Genomic DNA, 12,225 nt, shown 5'->3' with positions numbered 1-12,225 from the left:
GGAAACATTTAGTTCCCCGTTTGTTTATATAATAAAAAACACGTGTACGTGAGTCATGCTTCTCACATTTCGAGTAGAATGTCTAATGTACATGTATCTGAAACCATATGGACATACAGTGCCATCTTGTGGCATAAATTATAGTTTGAAAAACGTTCCAAGGTACTGGCACAAATACGTGACATTCGGTAGAAAACGCAACTTTTCTCTGGCACGCCTGCGTGTCGGCCGGTAGATAAGTGCGTTCGTTGCTGGCACGTATACGTGACAGTCGGCGCGAAGGGGTTAAGTCTATTTTCGTGTAAAATAAAGAAAAAATGTTTTAAGGGCTAATTTTAACATATATAAGAGCTCAAGTAATAATCTAAAATGATACCAAAAATTACGATGCTAGAAGCGAAACTTTTGTTTTTCTCATTTTTGTTTTAAAATTAGGGTTAGCGATGCAAAACCTCCGTCCTGTACGGTGACTACCTTCGATTCTCTTTCGTCCCGCACGAGCATCTTAAACAAAGGTGCGCCGTCGCGAAAAGGTTAAGCATTAGTTAGGGTTAGCATTAGTATCAGTTATCAGTAAAGGCATTCGAGACAAATCATTAGGGGACTGAAAACAAGGATTGGAGGTTTTACACGACACAGGTACGTTTGCTGGTGATTTTCATTTAAAGTATTATTTGATTCATTGAAGAATCGGGATTTACTAGCATACATATATTTTACGCTAATTTATCGAACTTTTGGTTGAAAACTCAGGGATATAAAAGCTTTGCGTTGCCACTTTGCAAAGTGCAAGATATTTCTGTTACAAAATTAATCAAAATACTCGGCAATTTAAAAGAAGTGTGTTACCACTCGCCAAAACGTTAAACGAATTTAATAAACATTCAGGGATTTAAGAGAAATATGTGTTGCCTCTATCCGAATTAAAATATTATCTTCCAAGCATCAGTAAGTTGTCGTTCAACAAAGTGGGGATATTTCATTTTTTTCATTCAAATTTATTCTGTTATAATTTAACAAATTAAGAAATTTAAAAGCAGTAAGCAAAAGTTCATTTAAATTGTTATTAATTTCTATATAAAAAATTACACTAACAGATTTCATTAAAATCATCTTCCTCTATATATACAAAGAAGAGTGTCCGTTTGTTTGTTTGTGTGCGCGTAATTTAGAGAAAGATTACGATTTATCACGATCTTGAAAAAATTTGGGAAGTTCACATTCATAACCAAAGGAAGTTATTAAGATTTATAAGATTTCGAAGAAATTTCTAAGAAATTAAAAGATTTCGGAAAATCACCCTACGGAGTCAATACTCAAAGAATTTGACATTCATTGTAGGTTCAGGTCGCCGTTGTTGAGTTTTCGCTATCAGTGAAAATCATAATGCTAAGTGAAAAATTTTTAATTTTTTAACGAATATAAAAATTAATGCTTTCTACATAGTTTCAAATTTGAAATCGCATCACTAACCTCAACAGTCACATCAAACTTGCGTTCCCTTTTTTAGTTCTTACTAACACTGGTAGAGGGCGCCATGTTCTTATGTTTTTCCTGATGAGAACAGTGTAGACTGTAGAAGATTTTTGTAGAAGATTAAAGGGCTTCTCTAAAATCCCTTTTTTTACGAATCTTTCAGAAACGGAGAAGAAAGTGGTAGAGATGGACGAAGATTTTCGGAAAGCTCATTTCCGGAGGAGGGAGAAATTAAAAAAAAAAATACAAAATTAAGGAAAATTCTGTACGCCAAAGGGGCGTTTTTAACGATTTCTGTATTACCTTAATATATTAAATATCATATTCTTCTCACTAAAACCATAAAATTCAGTTCAACAACAATAACGCAAAATAATTTTAAAATGAGCATATCTTTAGAATTTCCACTACACAGTCTCGTGCGCAGGAAATTCCCCCCCCCCATACAGTGCTGCCATTGCTCGCTTTGAAATCGTTGAGTTTGTTAATCAAAAATTCGTTAAAGTGTTACAAAATATGAAATCGATAAAAAACAGATTCCAAATTTGGGCTTTCAGATGCCATATTCAGGTGGAAACGTACGATATTCAAAATTTAATGGCTCTAACTACCGTTGCCTTAGCACAATGCAATCATATATACATTCATGCAGATTCTTCATCATGTAAGTTCTTTAAATATAATTAAGGGCTCTAATATTTGGTGGCAATAATTTGAAAAGTGAACCGACATTTTCAATGAACCAACGAAAATCCCAAAACAAAATTAAGAGTCCTTCTGGGGAACAAATTGACCCTTTGGACTAAAACGACATAACCGATAACAAAGCAAGTATCAGTTCTTACTAAAGCCATTACAGGGAGCCGTGCAGTTAGTTCTACAACAATACAGTTGAAGCCTGGTAAAATTTTATAGAATTCATCTTGAACCAGAACATTGCTGTTTACGTGAAATCTCGAATAACTTTCCCCATCCCCATAATTGAAGCCTTTTCACTCTGCGTAAACCACAAGCAACATCGGGTACTTCAGATTGTATGTAACATTAATTATTACGAACATTATTATCATATGTATCTGTATATTACAGGAATTTTCAGTTATTAATATTTTATTCAATGCGGTATTTTCCCATGGATGTGAAAAATTTAACAAATTAATTTATTTTCAGTGTTTAAGAACTTGGTCCCTAAAGTAAGTTTTTAAAAACTTCACAAAAATTTATTTGATAAGAGATAATTTTTTAAAAAAAAAGTTGTGGTAGTTTAATAGAATTTTTTTCCGAAATTCATTTGCGAGTTTTGGCACAACAATTGCTTAAATGCTTCTTAAAATCCTCTAACTTATCGATTTTAAAATATTACCTCGATTAATTTCTACACGCTTATCTGGTATTTTTATATGCAATTGGGCCAGTCTTTATTATTTACGATATTAACACGTCAAGTCTGAAGTCAGTCACCGATGGCTGACAGTTCGGATAGCTTCGGTGACTGATGACTGACAGCACACTTGTCGTTTAGGCTTCTTCAGTTACTGTTGACTGGCGATATGCAAGCAGCTTAAAAAATTATATACTTCTCAGATCTATCTTATAACAAATTCTAGCTAGAATATCGATGAAACCGGATATCGGCGGTTAACGGAAAGGACAATAAAACTAATTTCGAGCTTAAAAGAGGTAAATCTGAAATTTTATATAAACGTAAGTGCATTTTCAAATTTCGAAGTCATTTCTTTATATAAGTTTATTAACTTCATATCTACGGTGAGTTTAAATGATAACGGCTTGTGCGCGAAAATCTGAGGAACACTCTAAAAATTATTTAAAAAAAATTAGTGTTGCACCCACCACATTCCGAACATGGGACTTTCCGTGTGTTAAGCGGATGTGATAACAACTACATCATGAGTGCACGTGTTAGATGTAACCCCAGTCAGTTAAAAATATAAACACTTGCTTTCTAAAAATTAAATTAATGCTCTATTATACACAATCAGTTCAAAATATAAATACTTGTTTTTCAAAAGAAAAATTAGCACTGTCATTTAAATACTTAGGGCTGTACCCACCAGGTTTCGAACCTGGGACCTTCCGCGTGTTAGGCGAATGTGATAACCACTACACCATGGGTACACATGCGAGATGTTCTTATTAACAATCATTTCATAGTATAAATATTTCTTTTCAAAAATAAATTTAGTATTGTCAAATAAAAAGTTGAGATTGTACCCACCAGGTTTCGAACCTGGGACCTTCCGCGTGTAAAGCGGATGTGATAACCACTACACCATGGGTACACGTGCGAGGTGTTCTTATTAACAATCATTTCATAGTTTAAATACGTGCTTTTCAAAAGTAAATTTAGTACTGTCAATTAAAAAGTTTATTGTGTTCTTTTTATTAATTTTAAACTGTATTGATGGATTTTATCAATTAAAACTTTGGAATAATTTGAATAGCGCTTCCGAAAATTATTTAAGAAGATAAGCAATTTTTTAACCCCTTCGAGACGGGTAGCGAAAACGCACGCTTATCGCGGAGGCCGGCAGTGTCTTCCCCGAGCGTCTCTCCAGGGCCGAGGGCTTTTTTACTACTAAGCCTAAATCCATGAAATTTCCGAAGTATCAACGCATTGTTTAATAATGCTCTATAGAGTATTTAAACGGCTTATGCTTTATAGATATTTATATATATATACTTTAATTACCTTATTTCTTGTTTGAATGCATATTTTACACATTTTATTTTAATTACTCACCATTTTATGACTTTTAACATTATATATCTGAAAACTAAATATATTACTTAAAATTCTCTTTTCGTATGAAAAATTTTAAAACAGGGATCTACACACAGTCCTACGTTACATTCCTTGAACTCGTAATAACTCATTTGCCGTTTTGGAGGATTTTTCCGGGAATGTGAACAAACGAAGCACCGTCGTCTCATTTTCTTATCAGTCTCTTCTGAACAAAGTTTTGGAAAATGTCTTTCAGTTAATCTTTCAGAATCAATATCAGAATATGAGAATTTCAGAATCAATATCTGAAATATTTTGCATCATTTCTGCTATTTCATGCTCTGTTAAACATTTTCGACGCTTCGACATTGAAACGGTAAAAACAGAAAGAATTCACGTCTAACAAGATCTAATTATTTTCTAAAAACTGAACTGTAAACCGAAATACTCAACGCTTTAGCGCATATAAAACTTCTATTTACAATAAACAACTACCACGTGCGAATAAAGTGCAATTTAAAGAGACGTCATAAATCACGCCATTCGGAAACATTTAGTTCCCCGTTTGTTTATATAATAAAAAACACGTGTACGTGAGTCATGCTTCTCTCATTTCGAGTAGAATGTCTAATGTACATGTATCTGAAACCATATGGACATACAGTGCCATCTTGTGGCATAAATTATAGTTTGAAAAACGTTCCAAGGTACTGGCACAAATACGTGACATTCGGTAGAAAACGCAACTTTTCTCTGGCACGCCTGCGTGTCGGCCGGTAGATAAGTGCGTTCGTTGCTGGCACGTATACGTGACAGTCGGCGCGAAGGGGTTAAGTCTATTTTCGTGTAAAATAAAGAAAAAATGTTTTAAGGGCTAATTTTAACATATATAAGAGCTCAAGTAATAATCTAAAATGATACCAAAAATTACGATGCTAGAAGCGAAACTTTTGTTTTTCTCATTTTTGTTTTAAAATTAGGCTTAGCGATGCAAAACCTCCGTCCTGTACGGTGACTACCTTCGATTCTCTTTCGTCCCGCACGAGCATCTTAAACAAAGGTGCGCCGTCGCGAAAAGGTTAAGCATTAGTTAGGGTTAGCATTAGTATCAGTTATCAGTAAAGGCATTCGAGACAAATCATTAGGGGACTGAAAACAAGGATTGGACGTTTTACACGACACAGGTACGTTTGCTGGTGATTTTCATTTAAAGTATTATTTGATTCATTGAAGAATCGGGATTTACTAGCATACATATATTTTACGCTAATTTATCGAACTTTTGGTTGAAAACTCAGGGATATAAAAGCTTTGCGTTGCCACTTTGCAAAGTGCAAGATATTTCTGTTACAAAATTAATCAAAATACTCGGCAATTTAAAAGAAGTGTGTTACCACTCGCCAAAACGTTAAACGAATTTAAAAAACATTCAGGGATTTAAGAGAAATATGTGTTGCCTCTATCCGAATTAAAATATTATCTTCCAAGCATCAGTAAGTTGTCGTTCAACAAAGTGGGGATATTTCATTTTTTTCATTCAAATTTATTCTGTTATAATTTAACAAATTAAGAAATTTAAAAGCAGTCAGCAAAAGTTCATTTAAATTGTTATTAATTTCTATATAAAAAATTACACTAACAGATTCCATTAAAATCATCTTTCTCTATATATACAAAGAAGAGTGTCCGTTTGTTTGTTTGTGTGCGCGTAATTTATAGAAAGATTACGATTTATCACGATCTTGAAAAAATTTTGCGAAGTTCACATTCATAACCAAAGGAAGTTATTAAGATTTATAAGATTTCGAAGAAATTTCTAAGAAATTAAAAGATTTCGGAAAATCACCCTACGGAGTCAATACTCAAAGAATTTGACATTCATTGTAGGTTCAGGTCGCCGTTGTTGAGTTTTCGCTATCAGTGAAAATCATAATGCTAAGTGAAAAATTTTTAATTTTTTAACGAATATAAAAATTAATGCTTTCTACATAGTTTCAAATTTGAAATCGCATCACTAATCTCAACAGTCACATCAAACTTGCGTTCCCTTTTTTAGTTCTTACTAACACTGGTAGAGGGCGCCATGTTCTTATGTTTTTCCTGATGAGAACAGTGTAGACTGTAGAAGATTTTTGTAGAAGATTAAAGGGCTTCTCTAAAATCCCTTTTTTTACGAATCTTTCAGAAACGGAGAAGAAAGTGGTAGAGATGGACGAAGATTTTCGGAAAGCTCATTTCCGGAGGAGGGAGAAATTAAAAAAAAAAATACAAAATTAAGGAAAATTCTGTACGCCAAAGGGGCGTTTTTAACGATTTCTGTATTACCTTAATATATTAAATATCATATTCTTCTCACTAAAACCATAAAATTCAGTTCAACAACAATAACGCAAAATAATTTTAAAATGAGCATATCTTTAGAATTTCCACTACACAGTCTCGTGCGCAGGAAATTTCCCCCCCCCCATACAGTGCTGCCATTGCTCGCTTTGAAATCGTTGAGTTTGTTAATCAAAAATTCGTTAAAGTGTTACAAAATATGAAATCGATAAAAAACAGATTCCAAATTTGGGCTTTCAGATGCCATATTCAGGTGGAAACGTACGATATTCAAAATTTAATGGCTCTAACTACCGTTGCCTTAGCACAATGCAATCATATATACATTCATGCAGATTCTTCATCATGTAAGTTCTTTAAATATAATTAAGGGCTCTAATATTTGGTAGCAATAATTTGAAAAGTGAACCGACATTTTCAATGAACCAACGAAAATCCCAAAACAAAATTAAGAGTCCTTCTGGGGAACAAATTGCCCCTTTCGACTAAAACGACATAACCGATAACAAAGCAAGTATCAGTTCTTACTAAAACCATTGCAGGGAGCCGTGCAGTTAGTTCTACAACAATACAGTTGAAGCCTGGTAAAATTTTATAGAATTCATCTTGAAGCAGAACATTGCTGTTTACGTGAAATCTCGAAAAACTTTCCCCATCCCCATAAATGAAGCCTTTTCACTCTGCGTAAACCACAAGCAACATCGGGTACTTCAGATTGTATGTAACATTAATTATTACGAACATTATTATCATATGTATCTGTATATTACAATAATTTTCAGTTATTAATATTTTATTCAATGCGGTATTTTCCCATGGATGTGAAAAATTTAACAAATTAATTTATTTTCAGTGTTTAAGAACTTGGTCCCTAAAGTAAGCTTTTAAAAACTTCACAAAAATTTATTTGATAAGAGATAATTTTTTTTAAAAAAAAAGTTGTGGTAGTTTAATAGAATTTTTTTCCGAAATTCATTTGCGAGTTTTGGCACAACAATTGCTTAAATGCTTCTTAAAATCCTCTAACTTATCGATTTTAAAATATTACCTCGATTAATTTCTACACGCTTATCTGGTATTTTTATATGCAATTGGGCCAGTCTTTATTATTTACGATATTAACACGTCAAGTCTGAAGTCAGTCACCGATGGCTGACAGTTCGGATAGCTTCGGTGACTGATGACTGACAGCACACTTGTCGTTTAGGCTTCTTCAGTTACTGTTGACTGGCGATATGCAAGCAGCTTAAAAAATTATATACTTCTCAGATCTATCTTATAACAAATTCTAGCTAGAATATCGATGAAACCGGATATCGGCGGTTAACGGAAAGGACAATAAAACTAATTTCGAGCTTAAAAGAGGTAAATCTGAAATTTTATATAAACGTAAGTGCATTTTCAAATTTCGAAGTCATTTCTTTATATAAGTTTATTAACTTCATATCTACGGTGAGTTTAAATGATAACGGCTTGTGCGCGAAAATCTGAGGAACACTCTAAAAATTATTTAAAAAAAATTAGAGTTGCACCCACCACATTCCGAACATGGGACTTTCCGTGTGTTAAGCGGATGTGATAACAACTACATCATGAGTGCACGTGTTAGATGTAACCCCAGTCAGTTAAAAATATAAACACTTGCTTTCTAAAAATTAAATTAATGCTCTATTATACACAATCAGTTCAAAATATAAATACTTGTTTTTCAAAAGAAAAATTAGCACTGTCATTTAAATACTTAGGGCTGTACCCACCAGGTTTCGAACCTGGGACCTTCCGCGTGTTAGGCGAATGTGATAACCACTACACCATGGGTACACATGCGAGATGTTCTTATTAACAATCATTTCATAGTATAAATATTTCTTTTCAAAGATAAATTTAGTATTGTCAAATAAAAAGTTGAGATTGTACCCACCAGGTTTCGAACCTGGGACCTTCCGCGTGTAAAGCGGATGTGATAACCACTACACCATGGGTACACGTGCGAGGTGTTCTTATTAACAATCATTTCATAGTTTAAATACGTGCTTTTCAAAAGTAAATTTAGTACTGTCAATTAAAAAGTTTATTGTGTTCTTTTTATTAATTTTAAACTGTATTGATGGATTTTATCAATTAAAACTTTGGAATAATTTGAATAGCGCTTCCGAAAATTATTTAAGAAGATAAGCAATTTTTAACCCCTTCGAGCCGGGTAGCGAAAACGCGCGCTTATCGCGGAGGCCGGCAGTGTCTTCCCCGAGCGTCTCTCCAGGGCCGAGGGCTTTTTTACTACTAAGCCTAAATCCATGAAATTTCCGAAGTATCAACGCATTGTTTAATAATGCTCTATAGAGTATTTAAACGGCTTATGCTTTATAGATATTTATATATATATACTTTAATTACCTTATTTCTTGTTTAAATGCATATTTTACACATTTTATTTTAATTACTCACCATTTTATGACTTTTAACATTATATATCTGAAAACTAAATATATTACTTAAAATTCTCTTTTCGTATGAAAAATTTTAAAACAGGGATCTACACACAGTCCTACGTTACATTCCTTGAACTCGTAATAACTCATTTGCCGTTTTGGAGGATTTTTCCGGGAATGTGAACAAACGAAGCACCGTCGTCTCATTTTCTTATCAGTCTCTTCTGAACAAAGTTTTGGAAAATGTCTTTCAGTTAATCTTTCAGAATCAATATCAGAATATCAGAATCAATATCTGAAATATTTTGCATCATTTCTGCTATTTCATGCTCTGTTAAACATTTTCGACGCTTCGACATTGAAACGGTAAAAACAGAAAGAATTCACGTCTAACAAGATCTAATTATTTTCTAAAAACTGAACTGTAAACCGAAATACTCAACGCTTTAGCGCATATAAAACTTCTATTTACAATAAACAACTACCACGTGCGAATAAAGTGCAATTTAAAGAGACGTCATAAATCACGCCATTCGGAAACATTTAGTTCCCCGTTTGTTTATATAATAAAAAACACGTGTACGTGAGTCATGCTTCTCTCATTTCGAGTAGAATGTCTAATGTACATGTATCTGAAACCATATGGACATACAGTGCCATCTTGTGGCATAAATTATAGTTTGAAAAACGTTCCAAGGTACTGGCACAAATACGTGACATTCGGTAGAAAACGCAACTTTTCTCTGGCACGCCTGCGTGTCGGCCGGTAGATAAGTGCGTTCGTTGCTGGCACGTATACGTGACAGTCGGCGCGAAGGGGTTAAGTCTATTTTCGTGTAAAATAAAGAAAAAATGTTTTAAGGGCTAATTTTAACATATATAAGAGCTCAAGTAATAATCTAAAATGATACCAAAAATTACGATGCTAGAAGCGAAACTTTTGTTTTTCTCATTTTTGTTTTAAAATTAGGGTTAGCGATGCAAAACCTCCGTCCTGTACGGTGACTACCTTCGATTCTCTTTCGTCCCGCACGAGCATCTTAAACAAAGGTGCGCCGTCGCGAAAAGGTTAAGCATTAGTTAGGGTTAGCATTAGTATCAGTTATCAGTAAAGGCATTCGAGACAAATCATTAGGGGACTGAAAACAAGGATTGGACGTTTTACACGACACAGGTACGTTTGCTGGTGATTTTCATTTAAAGTATTATTTGATTCATTGAAGAATCGGGATTTACTAGCATACATATATTTTACGCTAATTTATCGAACTTTTGGTTGAAAACTCAGGGATATAAAAGCTTTGCGTTGCCACTTTGCAAAGTGCAAGATATTTCTGTTACAAAATTAATCAAAATACTCGGCAATTTAAAAGAAGTGTGTTACCACTCGCCAAAACGTTAAACGAATTTAATAAACATTCAGGGATTTAAGAGAAATATGTGTTGCCTCTATCCGAATTAAAATATTATCTTCCAAGCATCAGTAAGTTGTCGTTCAACAAAGTGGGGATATTTCATTTTTTTCATTCAAATTTATTCTGTTATAATTTAACAAATTAAGAAATTTAAAAGCAGTAAGCAAAAGTTCATTTAAATTGTTATTAATTTCTATATAAAAAATTACACTAACAGATTTCATTAAAATCATCTTCCTCTATATATACAAAGAAGAGTGTCCGTTTGTTTGTTTGTGTGCGCGTAATTTAGAGAAAGATTACGATTTATCACGATCTTGAAGAAATTTTGCGAAGTTCACATTCATAACCAAAGGAAGTTATTAAGATTTATAAGATTTCGAAGAAATTTCTAAGAAATTAAAAGATTTCGGAAAATCACCCTACGGAGTCAATACTCAAAGAATTTGACATTCATTGTAGGTTCAGGTCGCCGTTGTTGAGTTTTCGCTATCAGTGAAAATCATAATGCTAAGTGAAAAATTTTTAATTTTTTAACGAATATAAAAATTAATGCTTTCTACATAGTTTCAAATTTGAAATCGCATCACTAACCTCAACAGTCACATCAAACTTGCGTTCCCTTTTTTAGTTCTTACTAACACTGGTAGAGGGCGCCATGTTCTTATGTTTTTCCTGATGAGAACAGTGTAGACTGTAGAAGATTTTTGTAGAAGATTAAAGGGCTTCTCTAAAATCCCTTTTTTTACGAATCTTTCAGAAACGGAGAAGAAAGTGGTAGAGATGGACGAAGATTTTCGGAAAGCTCATTTCCGGAGGAGGGAGAAATTAAAAAAAAAAATACAAAATTAAGGAAAATTCTGTACGCCAAAGGGGCGTTTTTAACGATTTCTGTATTACCTTAATATATTAAATATCATATTCTTCTCACTAAAACCATAAAATTCAGTTCAACAACAATAACGCAAAATAATTTTAAAATGAGCATATCTTTAGAATTTCCACTACACAGTCTCGTGCGCAGGAAATTCCCCCCCCCCCATACAGTGCTGCCATTGCTCGCTTTGAAATCGTTGAGTTTGTTAATCAAAAATTCGTTAAAGTGTTACAAAATATGAAATCGATAAAAAACAGATTCCAAATTTGGGCTTTCAGATGCCATATTCAGGTGGAAACGTACGATATTCAAAATTTAATGGCTCTAACTACCGTTGCCTTAGCACAATGCAATCATATATACATTCAAGCAGATTCTTCATCATGTAAGTTCTTTAAATATAATTAAGGGCTCTAATATTTGGTGGCAATAATTTGAAAAGTGAACCGACATTTTCAATGAACCAACGAAAATCCCAAAACAAAATTAAGAGTCCTTCTGGGGAACAAATTGACCCTTTGGACTAAAACGACATAACCGATAACAAAGCAAGTATCAGTTCTTACTAAAACCATTACAGGGAGCCGTGCAGTTAGTTCTACAACAATACAGTTGAAGCCTGGTAAAATTTTATAGAATTCATCTTGAACCAGAACATTGCTGTTTACGTGAAATCTCGAAAAACTTTCCCCATCCCCATAATTGAAGCCTTTTCACTCTGCGTAAACCACAAGCAACATCGGGTACTTCAGATTGTATGTAACATTAATTATTACGAACATTATTATCATATGTATCTGTATATTACAGGAATTTTCAGTTATTAATATTTTATTCAATGCGGTATTTTCCCATGGATGTGAAAAATTTAACAAATTAATTTATTTTCAGTGTTTAAGAACTTGGTCCCTAAAGTAAGTTTTTAAAAACTTCACAAAAATTTAT

General features: G+C 33.4%; 4 non-coding genes across 4 annotated transcripts; all 4 read right to left on the bottom strand.

The window, feature by feature from the left end:
* Positions 1–3,539: 3,539 nt before the first annotated feature.
* TRNAV-AAC (transfer RNA valine (anticodon AAC)) lies at positions 3,540–3,612 on the bottom strand. The gene has a single exon. It is a non-coding gene; the product is annotated as a tRNA-Val (tRNA).
* Positions 3,613–3,703: 91 nt separating this feature from the next.
* TRNAV-UAC (transfer RNA valine (anticodon UAC)) lies at positions 3,704–3,776 on the bottom strand. The gene has a single exon. It is a non-coding gene; the product is annotated as a tRNA-Val (tRNA).
* A 4,531-nt stretch (positions 3,777–8,307) lies between these two features.
* TRNAV-AAC (transfer RNA valine (anticodon AAC)) lies at positions 8,308–8,380 on the bottom strand. The gene has a single exon. It is a non-coding gene; the product is annotated as a tRNA-Val (tRNA).
* A 91-nt stretch (positions 8,381–8,471) lies between these two features.
* Positions 8,472–8,544, bottom strand: TRNAV-UAC (transfer RNA valine (anticodon UAC)). Its single transcript has one exon. It is a non-coding gene; the product is annotated as a tRNA-Val (tRNA).
* Between the last annotated feature and the right edge of the window lie 3,681 nt (positions 8,545–12,225).

The sequence above is a fragment of the Stegodyphus dumicola genome, chromosome 7 (genome assembly GCF_044657685.1).
Source record: "Stegodyphus dumicola isolate Sdum_Otavi_A_Nest chromosome 7, ASM4465768v1".
Classification (NCBI taxonomy): domain Eukaryota; kingdom Metazoa; phylum Arthropoda; class Arachnida; order Araneae; family Eresidae; genus Stegodyphus; species Stegodyphus dumicola.
This window is presented reverse-complemented; position numbering and strand designations above follow the sequence as displayed.